Raw genomic sequence first — 6,543 nt, forward strand, 5'->3', positions numbered from 1 at the left:
GCACTTTATGTGTTTATGTGTTGGAATTTTATTTATTTATATTATGATTTATATTTTAACTACAATTTTTTTCATCTTACTATTGTTTATTTTATTTTGCAAAGCACTTTGAGATGTTTTGTAGCAGGAAAAGTGCGATACAAATAAAGTTGAACTTCATTTGCTACAAGACTCCTCTCCTTCTTTTGGCTCATTCAGTTCCACTCTTCACCACTAGAGGGAGTCGCTGCGTCACAAATTTGCGCGCTTGGAGTTTGATAAACGCCCTAAAGCTGTCGGCTCAAAGTGGTCTGATCGGTTGGCAACAAACAAAAGCAACTTGACAAATGACTGAAGTGATCAGCGAGGAAACACTGACGCAAACGAGGACTTCTCTTCCACTCCGTGTGACTCCGCGTCGCTCCCTCCGCCGCGAAGCTGTTGTTGGTGTCACTTTCAGACTTGTGAACTTCTGCAGCAGACGAGGAAGGCAGGCAGGCAGGTAGGTCGGAGTTTGTGCTCTCCATAAATCACCCGCCGTCGTTATTAATTGAAAGTGTCTTGGAATAAACACAAGCTCGAGCCGCGTCAGTCCGGGCGTGCGTTAATTACGCACGTCTCCCCTGGAACACGTTATGACAGGGCAACGGGGTAATTACAGAGTGCTGAGGCTGCGATCGGGACCGAGCAGAAGAACAGAAGCCGCTGCCAACAGACGCACCTGCGCACTTCTTCATTTGGCCTGAGGCTTGAAAAACTCTTTTCTCACCACAGTCCGTCTGTCTCTACGTCTGCCCCCCTCCTCCCTCCTCATGTTTACCCCCCAAGCATGTGCGCTTCATGACACTGATGGTCCTTCATGGCGCAGAGAAGTACAGCAAAGTGGCCTTAAAAAAAGTTTGAGAAATTTGCATTCTGCCGTATTTCAGTCTCAACATGACACAATGCCCCAGCAAGAAAAACTCGTTTTTATTCACGCCCTCCTCCTCCTCCTCCTCTACTTTCAGAGTTTGCCCAGCTCTCTTATAAGGGCAGTGTTCTGTGCAGGGCATGGAAAAGAAGAGCTTTCCCTTTGAGCTCACAGATTTGCAGTAATTACAGAATCACTTCCATATGTAGCTCTCTGGCTGCCTTCTTGCTGCCCCCTCCCTCCCTCCCCTCTTCTACCCTCATGCATTTGCATTCTCACTCATCTCTCATTTTTCTGCTTTTAGTTTTTTGGCTCCTGTTCATGCATTCTAATCATTTTCTTGTGTTTTATTTTTTATTTCAAAGCAGCTTAAACAATTTAGGATAGTGACATTTTTTGGCAGCTCAATTAGTTGAGACCAGGAGAAGAGGAAATGTTGAGGAATATGGAAATATATGAAAAAAAGAAAAGAATGGGAGCTCAGTGAAAAAGAGACGCAGGGAGAGGTGGAAAGGAAAATGAGGCAGAGAAAGAGAAGGAGGGTTGGGGTAATGCTTTTTGACGGAGGTGAGTTCAAGATGGGTTCATGGTGACATCATGGCTGATTTTTTCGTACTTTTTTTTAGGAAAGTATAGACAGGAGAGCCATTCACTTTTCATTGGACACACATGTCGGGGAAGGAGGGCTCATTTGCTGGCAAACACACTGGTAGCTGTGTCCACAACCTCTGAGTGCACCCTAAAATTTGCACAAAACGTGTCCGCACACAGACACGTTTTATTTCCTCTTTTCCCCGTAGTTTGGAGTGCAATAAAACGGCGCTTGGCTCCGCGTCTCTGTTCCCAGGTTTGTTTTCGTTGAGGTGCTGGTATATGCCCTTTGGTCTCTCGCACGTTTCTACTCCTTGCCTGCCATGAGTAGCTCATTTTCCTGTGAGCTGTATTCCTCCGTGTATATTTTCACTTGAAGGCAGTTGGATTGTAAATGAGCGCACTTTGCCAGGTGGAATGAATGCGGCCCTTCATTTTACAGGATGTGTATATAAGTCCATAACCAAGGAAAATGTGTGCGCATGAATATGTTTTTGCGTGCCAGACACTGCGGTGTGTGTTTTTTGCCATGTCTCAGAACAGCACCACACTTCCAATGACATCAATCTAAATGTGGGGAAATAGTGATCTCATTATTGGCATCTAGTTACTGATTGAAAATTGTCACCAGCAGCACCAAGCGTCAAGCATCCAACCCTTTCTCTCTCTACTTGCCTGTATCTCCGGCCCCTTCACCTCCTCCTCCTCTCTGTAACCTGACTAACCTCTTTCCCTCCTTCGCCATCATTCCCCCCTTTTTTCCTGCTTTTTCTCTCTGCTCTGCCAGCGAGCTCCAGGCCTCCACTCTGTTGCTCTGTGAATGCTAATATGATGAATCTAAAGTGGAAACACACGACCGAGTAAGATGTTGCCATGAATATTTCATATTTTTATAAACACACCCGGAGAAGCTGCAGCTATGCTCTCAACAATGCTTGAGTTTGCCGGATGACTTCCTGGTAGGAACTGCCGTTTTTTTAAACTTTTTTTTTGTAGGAGCTGTTAGGATTGATGTCAGGGCAGTACGTTATGATGTCACCGGCTGAAGTTAATGAGTCGAGAATGGCGGGGGCCATAGGGCACGTTTCCAGTGGTGCCCAGAGACAGAGATAGCACCCTGATCTGTCTTCATTATCCTTCACTCTGCAGCCTCCCAGATACAATGATCATAAATCTCCGCCCGGAGCACACTTCACTGACACTGAAACACAAACACTAGTAACCCCTGACCTTCTGGCTGCTACTGCCTACACACACTCATCCAGTCTCAAGCAGACTCCTGCGTTTCAGCCGCAGACTGAGGATGAGCACAGCTCAGAGCACACACGGTTTAACAAGGACAAAAGCGGCGAGTGGACCGTGCACTGACACAAAGACCATCATCATCCTGCACTTGACTGCACATTCTGATTTGAAGACAAGGCCCGAGCCAGGCCACATCTCCATCAGCAGCTGGGATCATCGCTCACTACATCCAACGACCAATTAAACTCACCTTCTTGATTTCTGTTACACAACAGACTATGTAAACATTCAGGGGACTTTATTAGCCTTAGTGACTTTATGGGGAACTCAGACATCAAATAGCAATGAGATAAAGATCAGCTGAAAGGCTGTTAGTAGTGCCGCTTAGATCTGTGTTTCCTGAACGTTTCTGCATAAAAGCTGCAGTCCTTCTTACTGTTTATCTATTCATTTACTGGGAATACGCTTCAGTAATTCCAGCTGGGAACTTTTGCTTGAAAAAGAGAAGCTTCACAATAAGTGGTTCTTATTTAGGGTAATTGAAATTTTCTCGCTGAATTTTGCTTGGTTTGGACAAAATGTTGTTTGTATTAGTGGGAAAGAAGCTCATGCGAGTGTGTTTGCACTGAGGTGTTTTTGTGTGTCCTCTTTTTGCTGACGCCACGAGGAAAAAGTGTCCTCAGAGATGCCAGTTGAGGTGTGCCTACTCCTCCCAGCTTTGAGGTCTGAGGTGCTCCTCACAACCTAAACAACTTGAGAAACATTGCATTGAGAAAAACAGGGCACACACCCAGAACCACAAACACACAAACACAGATCTGAAACGTGTGTTCTCATAGAGAGGGGCACGTTTCGGGGCACACCCACATCTGTCACTGCCGCTTCTGCTGCCGCTATGCCAACCCAATAGTTTTGACCTGAAGGGCAGCGGCCACGAAAAACTGCAGTTTAGGACATACTCTCATTTTAATTTCAAATTTTATTTCATTTTTTTTTGTGTTTAGGACATTGTTTTCAAAAACTCTCATCAATTGACTTTTTTGGTGTTTTTAACTTGGACTGGATTGATAAAATTGATCTGAATCGATCTAAGTTCAATAGATCAATAATGGATCCATAAAAGTAGAGATCAATCTAACGCATGATGCTAAAATCTGCTAGCTTGATGCTAACGTATAATGGGATTTCCCATAGGTAATGTTAACCCTCGGTCGACCTAAACATGGATTGCTGGCAAAATGAACATCTTTATATACTCACAGGAATGAATTATAACAAATTAAAAAAAAAATCAGAATTGAATTGATCCCGGCTCTGACCAATAAAATTGAATCGATTCGATACCCAGCCCTATTTTTTTTAACATTTTCTTGTAGCCATTTCTCATAATGGAGGACATATATAACATATTTTAAGATCAAAACTGCATTTCTGAGTATTTTTTTGATTCAAATCCTGATGGATCAGGAGCAGATGAAAACCCGCGGTTTGAAAAAGCTCACGTGTTGCCATGGGCGGGTCAAAGTCTCCCTTCTTCGCTACAATTCCAAAAATCCTGAACTTATTAACAAATAGATCCATTAACATCTTCATTTTCTTTATCTGAGCTGCCATCTGGATCAAAACTTTAAACCTGGACAGCTCTGATAATGTTAGCATTTTTTTTGCTATGCTAATGTTAGCTTGTGCTTGCAAGGAGCTGTAAGCTAACAGGAGAGCGTGTTAACAAAGTCATGCTAGGTTCCTAATGTAGGCTAACTTCTGCTCCTACAACCCAAAAGGCAAATTTCTAATAAGCTCCTGACAATGTGCAGAAAATATCTCTTTATCATCATGATTAAAAGACTGCTGGGAACGCTTTTATTATAGAAAAATATATAGTGGGACTTTATATGGGATTCTGCTGCAAAAGCAGCTTTTTCCTTGTACATCTAAGTCCCACCACCAAAAAAATAGACATTTTGTGCCCTTACCGAACAAAAAGACACTGAAGTCCATTAAAAAGATTAAACGAATGACTGGAGGCGACACATAAAATTATGGCTGAACTGACTTGTGGCTTTAAATGGATACTGTGCGTGTTTTAAATCAAAAACAGCACAGAGTCAGTGTTCTGTATTATTAAAGATCCTAAAACTTCCTCTCCCAATAAACCAGATTTAATTCATTTCTAAGGAATGTGAATGATCTATGATCTCGAGCGTCTCACCATTTCGACAGGCGCAGATTAAACGCAAACTTAAGCCAAAAAGTGATTCACCTGAGAAACATAAAAAGAGGCAGAGAGAATTAAAAGCAGAGACCTACAGTAAGCTCAGTGGGCACCCCCCTCCCCTCCAGGGATTTTGTGGTTTGTGAAAAGATAGATCTGAAGTGTAAGGGTCACATGACAAAAAAAAAGCTTTATGAATCACAATATAATTAAATCTCAGGGAGACAGTGGGTGCATGGATTTGGGGAGGGAAAGACTGATTTGAAAAGGTGGCGACTAGCAGAGGAGGAGGAGTGGAGTGCAGGAGGGGGGAATGAAGGAGAGAGTCAGAGGCTCACTACTCCTCTGTCTGTGCTGTTGAAGGGACGTCTTTTCCGACCTTTCATTGGCTTGCGCTGCTCAGCAGACTTGTGTCCTCCTCATCTGTCCATCGGCACCTTCAGTGCAGCCTCTCGTAAGTTACTTTTACTCTAGTCGGTTACCTTTGTTGGTTTCTGTTTCCCTTTTTTTGCAGTCACTCCCTGTTCACAGAACATTTTTATACTCTTCAAGGATTGAGTTTTAATTGAAAACAGAAACAAGCGTGCGAGACTCTTGGGAGGCTTTGGAGGCCGTAAATCATCTCTGAAAATGTCCCGTGTAAACAGCCGAGTATCCCAACACACATGTTTGTTTGCATGCTTTGCCTCAGTTTGTTTGCCTCTCTGTTCCTTATAAATGTGAGCGTGACACTCGGTTTATGTGAAGACTTCTCGGGCCGTGTGTGCGCGTGTGCCTGCGTGCGCACATGTGCTTGTTAGCGAGTGTTTCAAACGTTATCCAGTGCCTGTGGAGCTCTTTATTATTGGCATATGTTTGTGTGTTCCTGTGTACACGCTTGCACATGTTTGATGTGTATTCATGAGAGGAGTCACCAGTCCTTGACCTGCTCTTTTTAATATTTAGCATATGAACACTTGGAGGAGGGAGACATTGTTTTTTAGTGTTTTAAAGCAGCTCTGGCTGACTCCTGCAGTGTTTGCTGCTCTGCTCTCAGTTTACTTGGTTCCTGGCAGTTAAGAATGTTTAAAGGATTTTGGCACATGTTCTAGGTTAACAAGTTCTGCTTGTTATAATTACGTGTAGGTTGGTGTGTTTGCTTAAGTTTTCAGATGAAGATAAGCACCTGCCATCAGAGAGTCTTCAATTTATTGCTGCACAAGTGTGTGGTCAGCAGATCAGTTACTTCAGCTTTGCACCTGCTGTCCACTACTCTTTTTTTTTTGGGCTTGAGGTGTAGAATGAGTCTTGGGAAAAGTGTGACTGAAGTAAAAGGACAGAGTGTTGGATCATATGCCAAAGCTAGCATTATCTGTAAAACTTTCTTCTGCCATCTGGTTCGACGTTGTAACATCTGGATTTGAAGCTCATCCCGGAGGTGGAGAACCAGCCTCCTCACATAAAGCACCTGTGGGCTTTACTAGAGGAATGGCTTTACTTCTAACGTCTTTCTGATGTAATGTGGCTGTTTAGAATTAAATCATTTGAGCCCATCGCGCACACACAAATCCTTGAGGCCGGAAGCCTCACTGCTTCAGAAGCACTCTCTTGTTTTTTTTTTTTTTTT

The 6,543-nt window shown here is 43.3% G+C and overlaps 1 protein-coding gene across 2 annotated transcripts in view; it reads left to right on the forward strand.

Annotated features, from left to right (window-relative positions):
* The first annotated feature begins 230 nt into the window (after window positions 1-230).
* The window catches only part of rarga (retinoic acid receptor gamma a), a 42,651-nt gene continuing 36,338 nt past the window's right edge, over window positions 231-6,543 (forward strand). Inside the window, exon 1 of one of the 2 annotated variants that reach the window (XM_024293248.2) lies at window positions 231-481. The gene's annotated coding sequence lies outside the window, so the exon portion shown is untranslated. Of the gene's footprint in view, window positions 482-4,745; window positions 5,392-6,543 lie in introns of those variants that run through there. The other variant, XM_024293250.2, reaches the window with a different exon arrangement.

This window comes from Oryzias melastigma, linkage group LG7 (genome assembly GCF_002922805.2).
Source record: "Oryzias melastigma strain HK-1 linkage group LG7, ASM292280v2, whole genome shotgun sequence".
Taxonomy (NCBI): Eukaryota; Metazoa; Chordata; class Actinopteri; order Beloniformes; family Adrianichthyidae; genus Oryzias; species Oryzias melastigma.